This window comes from Grampus griseus (assembly GCF_964374135.1).
Source record: "Grampus griseus genome assembly, chromosome: 6".
Taxonomy (NCBI): Eukaryota; Metazoa; Chordata; class Mammalia; order Artiodactyla; family Delphinidae; genus Grampus; species Grampus griseus.
This window is the reverse complement of record NC_139000.1, coordinates 83114886-83129089: the sequence shown is the minus strand read 5'-3', so window position 1 is coordinate 83129089 and position 14204 is coordinate 83114886.

Genomic DNA, 14204 nt, shown 5'->3' with positions numbered 1-14204 from the left:
GTTTATTCGCCCATGTTCTCTGTTGCTGAGCAATCCTGAGTCACAGGCCTGTCAAAGGGGAGGCTGTTTGTGCTGGGGTAAGAAACTCTCAGCTGTGCTCCACCCCCTCTTTCCATGCTGTAAATGCCAATGTACTTGGAAGGGCTGGAGGAGAGACTCTCCAATTTTTTCAGAAGCTATGAAGTTGCCTTGGGACAAAGACCCTCAAGTTGGTGGGCACCCCCCTACAATCCTGGCAATGAAAAGCTGCATTTTACCCAGGGCCATTAAGCTGGATTTGCAAAGATGTGTGCTGGCTGGTGTTTAAGAAGAGAAGGACCCCAGGAAGGAGAAGACAAGACTCCCGTTGGTGCCTTCCCTCTCCCTCCCTCTCTCTCAAGGCCGTTCTTTTCAGAACCCAGGCCCCTCCCCCAGTGGCTTCCTAAATTCTAGAGGAAGTGCCACCCCTAGCAGGTACGGAGCGTGCCTGCATATGCCTTGGCACCCCTCACTGCCCTGCACAGCAGGCACCTTGCTCACTTCATTTTCAAGAGATTTAAAACAGGAAACAGATGCTCCCCATGAAGCCTGAATAGCAGCATTTCTATCACTGGTTGTCATGACATGGGCTGACATGGGAGCAGCCTTGGCAACGGGGCTGACAGTTTGATGGGTTTAATTTCGGTGCAGATTTCTGCAAAGAGGCACCTGCTAGAAATGCACCCCTGGTGGCTGGGGAGGCTGAAGGGGAAACAGGCAGGCGGTGGGAATATAATGCTGCAGCCCATCTTGACAGCAGCAGCCCAGTGGGGCTGCCCGTAAGGGCTTTGCCCAGCACCGGCACCACTGATGGCTGATTTCGGGATCTCAGTGGACCTCATACTCACTCAGCATTCGCCCTGCTCACCACTCTCCCTCTGGAGGGGCCCATCTTTGGTCTCTGTCTGAGAAATGGAGGCAGACATCAAATAAATTACCCTGAGATGAGGCTGGTCAAGGCAGCAGAGGAATCTGCAATCCCTATTCTTGGTCCTTGGTGCCAATCACTCTAAAGCGGAGAGAGAAGACAAAGTAGCATCATTTCCTCTTCCATTCTTAACCCCACCTGATGTCCTAACATGAGGTACCAGTGCATGTGACAGCGGATTTATTGACAAGGAAAGCAAAACGAGGCAGGATTCCTTCCTCCCAGCTCCGTGCTTCTATTCCCTTGTACCCTGTCCCGCCAGGGTCTGTGAAGTCTAACTTGGCAACAGATGGAATCAACCAACCATCCGCTACCCTTCTCTCTTCCACACTCTGGCATCCTATTTTGTTCCCTCTGAGCCTTGAGAATTGGGAAGCCCATGAACTACCATCACATATTCATTACACCAACATTAGCTAGTCCTGTATGCTAGACACACCCTGCTACATGCTGGAGCCACCAAGCTGAATGATGCATGCTTCCTGCCTTTCAGGATCTGAACATCTGGTAGGGAGGACTGACATGCAAAGAAGTACTCTTAGGAAATACAAATTAAAGACCAGTTTGTGATGCCATTTGACACACCCCAGATTGGTAACATCTAGAAAGTCTGAACATATTAAGTGCTGTTGAGGGTGTAAAGCAACTTCTCTCATACCCTGCTGGTGAGAGGGTAAATTAATACAAGTACTTGGAAAATCATTTCATATTATTTAATAAATGGGAAGATGAATATATGGTATGTCTGGGCAAGTCTATGATTAAGTATGTACCCAGGAGAAATTCTTGTGCACATACTCACAGTAGCAATGTTTCAAACAGTAAAACACTGGAGACAATCCAAATGCCTATTAAGAGTAGAATGAATAAAACCGTTTTGGAATATTATTCAGCAGTGAAAATTAATGCACCACTACTACACACATCAGCATGCATGAGTGTTACTAACAAACTGTAGAACAAGAAAAGCAAGTCACAGAAGAATATATTGAACATGACTTTATATAAAGGTCAAACATGGACAGAACTAAGCTACATATATAATAAATGTATTTTTTAAAACAGCAAGGGAATGATAACCACAAAACACAGGACAGTGCTTACCTCTGGAATGGGTGGGGTTCAGAGGGGCACAGTCATAAATGAGTTCATGGCCGAGCCTTTGCACAAGCCTACATCTGGAATGTTCATGATATCCACATGGAGATTTCCCTCATTAAAAAAGAGTTTTATGCAGCTGCTTCCAACTAGCTATCTATTTTACATTTGGTAGTATGTATATGTCAATGATACTCTCTCACTTTATCCCAGCTTACCCTTCCCCCTCCCTGTGTCCTTAAGTCCATTCTCTACCTCTGCCCCTAGGTTCATGAGAACGATTTTTTTTTTTAAGAGTCCATATATATGTGTTAGCATACACTATTTGTTTTTCTCTTTCTGACTTACTTCACTCTGTATGACAGACTCTAGGTCCATCCACCTCACTACAAATAACTCAATTTCATTTCTTTTTATGGCTGAGTAATATTCCATTGTATATATGTGCCACATCTTCTTTATGCACTCATCTGTCGTTGGACACTTAGGTTGCTTCAATATCCTGGCTATTGTAAATAGAGCTGCAGTGAACACTGTGGTACATGACTTTTTTTGAATTATGGTTTTTCTCAGGGTATATGCCCAGTATTGGGATTGCTGGGTCATATGGCAGTTCTATTTTTAGTTTTTTGAGGAACTTCCATACTGTTCTCCATAGTGGCTGTATCAATTTACATTCCCACCAACAGTGCAAGAGGGTTCCCTTTTCTCCACACCCTCTCCAGCATTTATTATTTCTAGATTTTTTGGTGATGGCCATTCTGACAGGTGTGAGATAATATCTCATTGTAGTTTTGATTTGCATTTCTCTAATGATTAATGATGTTGAGCATTCTTTCATGTGTTTGTTGGCAATCTGTATATCTTCTTTGGAGAAATGTCTATTTAGGTTTTCTGCCCATTTTTGGATTGGGTTGTTTGTTGTTTTGAAATTGAGCTGCATGAACTGCTTGTAAATTTTGGAGATTAATTCTTTGTCAGTTGCTTCATTTGCAAATATTTTCTCCCATTCTGAGGGTTGACTTTTCATCTTGGTTATGGTTTCCTTTGCTGTGCAAAAGCATTTAAGTTTCATTAGGTCCCATTTGCTTATTTTTGTTTTTATTTCCATTACTCTAGGAGGTGGGTCAAAAAGGATCTTGCTGTGATATATGTCATAGAGTGTTCTGCCTATGTGTTCCTCTAAGAGTTTTATAGTGTTTGTCCTTACATTTAGGTCTTTAATTCATTTTGAGTTTATTTTTGTGTATGGTGTTAGGAAGTGCTCTAATTTCATTCCTTTACATGTAACTGTCCAGTTTTCCCAGCACCACTTATTGAAGAGGCTGTCTTTTCTCCATTGTATATTCCTGCCTCCTTTATCAAAAATAAGGTGACCATATGTGCGTGGGTTTATCTCTGGGCTTTCTATCCTGTTCCATTGACCTATATTTCTGTTTTTGTGGCAGTACCATACTGTCTTGATTACTGTAGCTTTGTAGTATAGTCTGAAGTCCGGGAGCCTGATTCCTCCAGCTCCGTTTTTCTTTCTCAAGATTACTTTGGCTAATCAGGGTCTTTTGTGTTTCCATACAAATTGTGAAATTTTTTGTTCTAGTTCTGTGAAAGATGCCATTGGTAATTTGATAGGGATTGCATTGAATCTGTAGATTGCTTTGGATAGTAGAGTCATTTTCACAATGTTGACTCTTCCAATCCAAGAACATGGTATATCTCTCCATCTGTTTGTATCATGTTTAATTTCTTTCATCAGTGTCTTATAATTTTCTGCATACAGGTCTTTTGTCTCCTTAGGTAGGTTTATTCCTAGGTATTTTATTCTTTTTGTTGCAATGGTAAGTGGGAGTGTTTCCTTAATTTCACTTTCAGATTTTTCATCATTAGTGTATAGGAATGCAAGAGATTTCTGTGCATTAATTTTGTATCCTGCTACTTTGCCAAATTCATTGATTAGCTCTAGTAGCTTTCTGGTACCATCTTTAGGATTCTCTATGTATAGTGTCATGTCATCTGCAAACAGTGACAGCTTTATTTCTTCTTTTCCAACTTGGATTCCTTTTATTTCTTTTTCGTCTCTGATTGCTGTGGCTAGAACTTCCAAAACAATGTTGAATAATAGTGATGAGAGTGGGCAACCTTGTCTTGTTCCTAATCTTAGTGGAAATGGTTTCATTTTTTCACCATTGAGGACGATGTTGGCTGTGGGTTTGTCATATATGGGCTTTATTATGTTGAGGTAAGTTCCCTTGATGCCTACTTCTGGAGGGTTTTTATCATAAATGGGTGTTGAATTTTGTTGAAAGATTTTTCTGCTACTATTGAGATGATCATATGGTTTTTTCCCTTCAATTTGTTAATATGGTGTATCACGTTGATTGATTTGCATATATTGAAGAATCCTTGCATTCCTGGAATAAACCTCTCTTGATCATGGTGTATGATCCTTTTAATATGCTGTTGGATTCCGTTTGCTAGTATTTTGTTGAGGACTTTTGCATCTATGTTCATCAGTGATATTGGCTTGTAGTTTTCTTTCTTTGTAACATCCTTGTCTGGTGTTGTTATCAAGGTGATGGCGGCCTCTTAGAATGAGTTTGGGAGTGTTCCTCCCTCTGCTATATTTTGGAAGAGTTTGAGAAGGATAGGTGTCAGCTCTCCTCTAAATGTTTGATAGAATTCGCCTGTGAAGCCATCTGGTCCTGGGCTTTTGTTTGTTGGAAGATTTTTAATCACAATTTCAACTTCAGTGCTTGTGATTGGTCTGTTCATATTTTCTATTTCTGCCTGATTCAGTCTTGGCAGGTTGTGCATTTCTAAGAATTTGTCCATTTCTTCCAGGTTGTCCATTTTATTGGCATAGATTTGCTTGTAGTAATCTCTCATGATCTTTTGTATTTCTGCAGTGTCAGTTGTTACTTCTCCTTTTTCATTTCTAATTCTATTGATTTGAGTGTTCTCCCTTTTCTTGATGAGTCTGGCTAATGGTTTATCAATTTTGTTTATCTTCTCAATGAACCAGCTTTTAGTTTTACTGATGTTTGCTATTGTTTCCTTTATTTCTTTTTCATTTATTTCTGATCTGATCTTTATGATTTCTTTCCTACTGCTAAATTTGTTTTTTGTTTTTTTTCTTTCTCTAATTGCTTTAGGTGTAAGGTTAGGTTGTTTATTTGAGATGTTTCTTGTTTCTTAAGGTAGGATTTTATCGCTATAAACTTCCATCTGAGAACTGCTTTTGCTGCATCCCATAGGTTGTGGGTTGCCGTGTTTTCATTGTCATTTGTTTCTAGGTATTTTTTGATTTCCTCTTTCATTTCTTCAGTAATGTCTTGGTTATTAAGTAGTGTATTGTTTAGTTCCATGTGTTTGTATTTTTTACAGATATTTTCTGAAATTGATATCTAGTCTCATTGCGTTCTTGTCAGAAAAGATACTTGATACGATTTCAATTTTCTTAAATGTACCAAGGCTTGATTTGTGACCCAAGGTATGATCTATCCTAGAGAATGTTTCATGAGCACTTGAGAAGAAAGTGTATTCTGTTGTTTTGGGATGGAATGTCCTATAAATATCAATTAAGTCCATGTTGTTTAATGTATCATTTAAAGCTTGTGTTTCCTTATTTATTTTCATTTTGTATAATCTGTCCGTTGGTGAAAGTGGGGTGTTAAAGTCCCCTACTATGATTGTGTTACTGTCGATTTCCCCATTTATGGCTGTTAGTATTTGCCTTATGTATTGATGTGCTCCTATGTTGGGTGCATAAATATTTACAATTGTTATATCTTCTTCTTGGATTGATCCCTTGATCATTATGTGGTGTCCTTCTTTGTCTCTTGTAATTTTCTTTATTTTAAAGTCTGTTTTGTCTGATATGAGAATTGCTACTCCAGCTTTCTTTTGATTTCCACTTGCATGGAATATCTTTTTCCACTCCCTCACTTTCAGTCTGTATGTGTCCCTAGGTCTGAAGTGGGTCTCTTGTAGACAGCATATATATGGGTCATTTTTTTTGTATCCATTCAGCCAGTCTATGTCTTTTGGTTGGAGCATTTAATCCATTTACATTTAAGGTAATTATTGATATGTATGTTCCCTTTACCATTTTCTTAATTGTTTTGGGTTTGTTATTGTAGGTCTTTTCTTTCTCTTGTGTTTCCTGCCTAGAGAATTTCCTTAAGCATTTGTTGTAAAGCTGGTTTGGTGGTGCTGAATTCTCTTAGCTTTTGCTTGTCTGTAGAGGTTTTAATTTCTCCATTGAATCTTAATGAGATTCTTGCTGGGTAGAGTAATCTTGCTTGTAGTTTTTTCCCTTTCATCACTTTAAATATGTCCTGCCACTTCCCTCTGGCTTGCAGAGTTTCTGCTGAAAGATCAGCTGTTAACCTTATGGGGATTCCCTTGTATGTTATTTTTCCCTTGCTGCTTTTAGTATTTTTCTTTGTATTTAATTTTTGATAGTTTGATTAATATGTGTCTTGGGGTGTTTCTCCTTGGATTTATCCTGTATTGGACTCTCTGTGCTTCCTGGACTTGATTAACTATTTCCTTTCCCATATTAGGGAAGTTTTCAACTATAATCTCTTCAAATATTGTCTCAGTCCCTTTCTTTTTCTTTTCTTCTTTCTCTTCTTCCTCTGGGACCCCTATAATTCAAATGTTGGTGCATTTAATGTTGTCCCAGAGGTCTCTGAGACTGTCCTCGATTCTTTTCATTCTTTTTACTTTATTCTGCTCTGCAGTAGTTATTTCCACTATTTTATCTTCCAGGTCACTTATCCGTTCTTCTGCCTCAGTTATTCTGCTATTGATTCCTTTTAGAGATTTTTAAATTTCATTTATTGTGTTGTTCATCATTGTTTGCTCTTTAGTTCTTCTTGGTCCTTGTTAAACGTTTCTTGTATTTTCTCCATTCTATTTTCAAGATTTTGGATCATCTTTACTATAATTATTCTGAATTCTTTTTCAGGGAGACTGCCTATTTCCTCTTCATTTGTTTGGTCTGGTGGGTTTTTACCTTGCTCCTTCATCTGCTGTGTTTTTCTCTGTCTTCTCATTTTGCTTAATTTACTGTGTTTGGGGTCTACTTTTTGCAGGCTGCAGGTTCGTAGTTCCTGTTTTTTTTTTTTTTGCGGTATGTGGGCCTCTCACTGTTGTGGCCTCTCCCGCTGCGGAGCACAGGCTCTGGACATGCAGGCTCAGCGGCCATGGCTCAGGGGCCCAGCCGCTCCGCAGCATGTGGGATCTTCCCGGACCGGGGCACGAACCCGTGTCCCCTGCATCGGCAGGTGGACTCTCAACCACTGCGCCACCAGGGAAGCCCGTTCCTGTTGTTTTTGGTGTCTGCCCCCAGTGGCTAAGGTTGGTTCAGTGGGTTGTGTAGGCCCCATCTTCTTTATCCATTCATCTGTCGATGGACACTTAGGTTGCTTCCATGTCCTGGCTATTGTAAATTGTGTTTCAATGAACATTGTGGTACATGCCTCTTTTTAAATTATGGTTTTCTATGGGTATTCGCCCAGTAGTGGGATTGCTGTGTCATATGGTAGTTCAGGGAAATCAGCTTGGTGCTTTGTGTCCACCTAGAGGGGTGGGATAGGGAGGGTGAGAGGGAGACACAAGAGGGAGGGGATATGGAGACATTTGTATATGTATAGCTGATTCACTTTGTAATACAGCAGAAACTAACACAGCATTGTAAAGCAATTGTACTCCAATAAAGATGTTAAAAAAATGTTTTATTGAAACATAATTCAAATAAAATGAGCTACACATGTTTAAAAATTACAATTTGATATATTTGATATGCTTTTCAAACTTGTTTTGGCTATTCTAACTCCTTTACATTTCTGCACAAATTTTAATTTTAAATGCTTGAGGTTTGAGCACATGTTAAAGTTTCTTTTATAGGGTGCTTCCAAGTACAATGATATTTATTTGGTGAGAGAGGCGGTGGTGCAAAAGAGGAAGCAGAGGATCCCAATGCTAAGTAGTTTTGAGGACCTGGTGGCTGATGCCATCAGAGGAGGGACAAATTCCCTGCCCTCCTGAGCCAGCATGGTAGTGGTGTCCATCCACAAAACATTGGGAAACTCCCTATGCATCCCTAGGCACTGAATGGCACCATTGTCATGAATATTATCCTAAACATTCTCTCTGTTGGCCTCTTTGAGGATGTGGTGGTGACAATACACTGAGAGTCAGATAGAGCCAGAAAGGGGACCCCAGTCTGTACTTCTAGATTCTTGAGTAGCTTCTTCATGGCTCTGTCTCTTGTGAGAACATTATGAAAAATGAAGTCAAAAGCAATTGATCTGCTAGTGTGAGAGACCCCTTGGATTCAACTTCTCTCTGCCTCAGCCAGAATCATTAGTGAACAGGATAAAGGTTATGGTTCCTCTCTTGCCCTCAAATGCATGTATGCAGTCATGCACTGTGTGTCAGAGAACCCAGGAAGGCAGCTGTAGAGGATATGTGTCATCTTTTGGGTGGCTAACATCCAAATCCCTCTCTTCCTTTAATACCCTTTAATACCCTGATTTCCTAACAAATGCTGGAGAGGGTAAGGAGAAAAGGGAACGTTCCTACCTACACTGTTGGTGGGAATGTAAATTGGTGTAGCCATTATGGAGAATAGTATGGAGGTTCCTTAAAAAACTAAAAATGGAGTTGCCATATTATCCAGCAATCCTACTCCTGGGCATATATCCAGAGATACATGCACCTCAATGTTCATAGCAGCACTATTCACAATAGCCAAGACATGGAAACAACCTAAATGTGCATGGACAGATGAATGGATAAAGAAGATGTGGTATATGTACACAGTAGAATACTACTCAGCCATAGAAAAGAATGAAATAATGCCATTTTCAGCAACATGGGTGGACCTAGAGATTATCACACTAAGTGAAATAAGTCAGACAGAGAAAGAAAATACCATATGATATCACTCATATGTGGAATCTAAACTATGACACAAATGAACTTATTTATGAAACAGAAACAGACTCACAGACATAGAAAACAAACTTATGGTTGCCAAAGGGCACAAAGTGGGAGGGATAAATTAGAAATTTGGGATTAGCAGATACATACTACTATATATAAAATAGGTAAAACAACAAGGTTCTACTGTATAGCACAGGGAACTAGATTCAACATGCTGTAATAAACCAAAATGGAAAAGAATATGAAAAAGAATATGTATGTATATGTATAACCAAATTTCTTTGCTGTACACCAGAAACTAAAACAATGTAGTAAATCAACTATATACTTTAAAAAAGAAAGAAAGAAAAAAATAACCTGATTTCCTACTGGAGAAACTCACTACTATGTGTGATCTTGGTGGTGGGCAATTCCTGGTGACAACTACTCCTTTAGCTTACCTCCATGAAAGTCAACAGAGGCCAGATTCTTTCTCTACTTTGTTGGAGAGCCTGGGGACAAGCATATGACCTAAACTTGACCTGGAGGACGCGGGTTCCTGGGACATTGGATCTGGAGCAAAAGAAGCCAAGATGAAAAGTGTGAGGCGAGAACCTGAGCTGTGGCAGAGGCTGGGGCAGGCCTGTCTATTCATGCATGGTTACATTTTGGTGTCCCTTACGCAGTGCTTGCTGCATAGAGGATGCTCAGTGAATGTTAAATGAATCATTGCATAGATAATAATACTGTCAGCAGATCCCATTTCTCCAAAACAAAAACACTGTCTAGAACCACAGACTTGTCAAGCTGAAACAGAGCTTTGTTTTTCAGTCTCATCTAATTCAAACCCTTCATTTTGCTGGTAAGTAAAGAGATACCCAGGAAGTCCAAGGGACATGGACAAAATTGAGACCCTACAACTGTTCCCCAGGCACAGGCAGAGCTGGGCTCTAAATATTCAGACTCCCAGTTCATTTTTCTTTCAGCTACTCTATCTCCAAGCCTTTAAAGCTATATTTAGATATTGCCTATCTAACTAGCATACCCAGACATAAACATATTTATAGCAGAATCATTGAAAATGGTGCCAGTGGAGGGCAGTCTTGATACCAGATGAGGTTCATAGACTCAAGATATTAATTAATAGGACTCGAGCTGGTTATTAGTCTAGGTGGGTTATATTTAGCATGACTTACAGGATCCCAAAGCATCTTCACTTTATTCATTTTCAGATCAGAGTGTGTTATAAGTTGACTTTCCTGAGTCACTTAGGGGGCCTCCTGAAACTGGCCAACACCTTGACTCTTTTGATGAGACCACTGGGTTTGTGAGTTCAGGATGAACTTCTAGAATCTAGAACACAAGTATGGCAGTTTTCTAAAGACATATGTGCTGAATGCAGATTTGCTTCAGCAAATGTAGCCTGTATGAAAAAGGCTTTATAGTTGGTTGTTAAACAAACAGCCTAGTGGTCAAATGTCCATATTTGTTACAAGGCAAATAGGATAGAAGCTTTAGAAATGTCTAAGACTATATTTACCCAAAAGTGTTGTCATCAGTCTTAAATTGTATTGTGTTAAATCTCCATGAAGTTTGTAGCAGCTTCTTTTTGAGTTTGGTATTCATTAGGGAAGGTAAAATCTACTGTGAGAGAACAGGCCCTAGAATCTGCACACAGGTATCCTCAATGTGAGCATCTGAGTTTGGGTCCTTCCAAATATAGACCCTGAGACAAGGAATTGGATCCAAGTTGGTTATTTGGGAGATGGAATGAAGGAAAGGGGAGAGAGAGACAGGAAGGAAGGAAGAACCAATAAAAGGTATGAACGTGGGCAGATTACTGCTGCGGACAACCGAGGTTGAATCCTGCTGGGGATCCTTTGAGAGATGGTGCAGATTACACCTCAAGTTCATCCCACCGCCTGGGAGGAAGATGCTGCAAGATGGAAGATGCCATAGCCACCATCTCTTGTGCTTCTTTGCTTGAGGGTTGCTCCTCAGGGGGTCAACATTCTGGCATTCTGCCTGAAGGTGACCTCTGAGGTTGGCCAATCCTGGAGGTAGGGAACCAATGGCCTATGCTACACTAAGGAAATACTGTTCCAGTGACTTGGAGAACATAGGATCTTTGTACAGCACTTTACAATTCTCCTCTTCTTTAAACATCACCATGACGACCACCACAAAATAGAACACCTAAAGTTAGGAATAATTTAAAATTTCAGGAAACGTGGACTATACAGGAGATTTGCATTTCCATTCAATAAGAAAGCTTTACAGGAAAAATTCAATCCTCTAAGTTGATTCTGGCTCTTTATAGTCCATATATGTGCTGTTAGTATTGATTTCTCTCTCTCAACATCTTGCAGAATTATAGTACAATATCAAAACCAGGAAATTGATATTGACACAATCCAGTTACCTTATTTGGATTTTACCAGTTTTACAGGCACTCATCTGTGTAGAGCTAGTCCTATGTAATTTTATCAGCTGGGTAGATTTGTGTGACCACCACCACAATGAAGGTACAAGATAGTTCCATTCCAAGTATGCCTTTATAGCCACAACAACGTCTTTCTCCTCCCCCTCCCCACAGGCAACCCTTAATTGCTCTTGTCAGTGCTGGCAACCCTTAATCTGTTGTCCATCTCTATAATTTCGTCCTTTCGAGAATGTTGTATAAAAGGAATCATACAGACCTAGAATGGAAAAGAATATGAATCACTTTGCTGTACACCTGAAACTAACACAATATTATAAATCAACTATAGTCCAATAAAATTTTTTTTAAAAAAGGAATCATACCGGTGTAACTTTTGAGATTTCTCACTCATTATATCTACCTTCAGATCCATCCAAGTTGTCATGTGCATCAATAGTTTGTTCTTTTTTATTGCAGAGTAGTATTTCATGGTTTGGATATTTCACAGTCTCTAACCATTTACCCGTTGAAGGACACTTCAGTTGGTTCTCGTTTTGGGACACTGTGGATAAAGCTGCTCTGACCTTTCGTGTACAGGTTTTGTGTGAACATCAGTTTCCATTTCTCTGGCATAAATGCCCAAGAGTGCACTAGTCAGGCCGTGTTAAGTGCAGGTTTAGTTTTGTGAGAAACTGCCTCACCCTTTTGCAGAGTGGCTGTGCCATTGCACATTTCCACCAGTGATGTACAGATGAGATGAGTGGTCCACACCCTCTCCAGTATGCAGAGTTAGTATTGATGTCTTTTGTCTTGGATCAGGGGGTCAGGAGAGTCTTAACTTTGGTTTGAGAACAGTGTTGTGTTTGCAAACTTTACAGGAAATTAGCCCAATTCTTGGGCCACCTAGGTGATATCTCTTATCATTCTTGCTCTTCTGTTTTCTGACTGCCTCTCTTTTTACTTTGAAATAACAACATATGTGATAAGTTGTAATAAATCAAAGCATTTCCGATGACTAACTTCCTTCAAGTTAAAAAAAATAATGGACCCATCCCCAGTCTGCAGAGGTAAATAAGTGACTCCCATGTAGCCTGAATCAATGCGGGATGGATGGAACAGGGGAGAAAAATGAAGGAGGGAGAGAACAGAGGAAAAGGACCATCTGTTATCATAGGACATAATGAATATGGAATTGTTGAGAAGTAGGCTGAATATCTTCGGTATACACAGCAACAAAGAGAGATATATTTGTAGTGATACTGGGCTGTGAGCTACTTTAAGGGGGATTGGCTGATTATAGAGAGTTAAAGGATTTGTTACAGTAACGCAATTTGGGTTAAAAAGGACATGAAAGCCCATCAGTTTAGATTCACCTTAGAAATGATGCCATAGTTTTAGAAATGATGTAACTGATGCATGAAGCAATTAAACTGCTTGTCCGGAGTCACACAGGGAGCTGACTGCAGACAGGGGCCAGAGCCCTACAAGGCGTGGGGTTGCAGTATGCTTCCTGTACAACAGTGTGAGGTGATGCATTTTTTTTTTTAACATCTTTTTGGAGTACGATTGCTTTACAATGTTGTGTTAGTTCCTGCTGTACAGCAAACTAAATCAGCTATATGTATACATATATCCCCATATCCCCTCCCTCTTGTGTCTCCCTCCCACCCTCCCTATCCCACCCCTCTAGGTGGTCACAAAGCACCGAGCTGATCTCCCTGTGCTATGCAGCTGCTTCCCACTAGCTATCTATTATACATTTGGTAGTGCATATATGTCAGTGCTATCTTGACCTGTGTCAGGTATTTTCATACCCTACCAGGGCATGCCCTGCTTTCCTGGGCACACCACTGCTCTGGGTTGGAAGCTTCTAAGTTGTTCCATTTTGCTTTACACACCTATCAGACTCTAGAGAATGAGAACAGAATGGAGTGACGATGACAAAGATCCCCTTGTTCTCAGCGATGTCTGAAGGCTCAGAAGTAAAAAGAAGGGCTGGCCGTTTAAAAAAAACAGATTAGCTAGAGCAGGTTTTTAAAATAGCAAGACTTAAAGTGATTCAATATTAATTGAATATTGAGTAAGGAAGAGGTAGGGAGTTAATTGAATGAGTGAGCTTGGGGTTTTGGATAATTTTTTCATGATGTGAAGGAAATTATTACAGAGTTGGATGCTGATCAGGGCATAGAGAGAGAGGTAGCATGGTCTTTGGAAGCAGTAAATGAAAGCCATTTAGTTTGGTGAGAGACACAAACTTGTTGGACTGTTGATTTTTCCTTTAAGCTCGTAAAATTCTGCTTAAAAAAACTTTTTTTTTGTTGTAAAAAGTTACATGCTATTTGAAAAAAATGTAGAAACTATGAAAAAGCAAAAAGAACAAAATAAATATCATTCGTGATCTCATTATAGATACACACAATTGACATTTTAGTTATATCCTTTTAGTCTTTTTCGATGAATATATATCATTTATGTATTTATACATGTACTAAATGCTTTTAAAAAATGGATCATATTGTTTAGTAACCTACCTTAAAACTTAACAGTCCATAAACACCTTTCCAATGTAATTTTAAACCACTGCCTAGTATTCTATTGTATAGGTGTTCTTTGGTTGATATTCCCAACATTATATTCCTCTTACAAACAACCCTGTGACGGGTGTTATAGCTTCATTTTTGTATTTATCCACAATTATTTCCTTAGGTTAAGTTTGGAATTCCAGTGTAAAATGAAATGTAAATTTTAGGACTTTCAATTCCTAGTGCAGGATTATGAACCTGGAAGAAATTGTATCAATTGCCATTC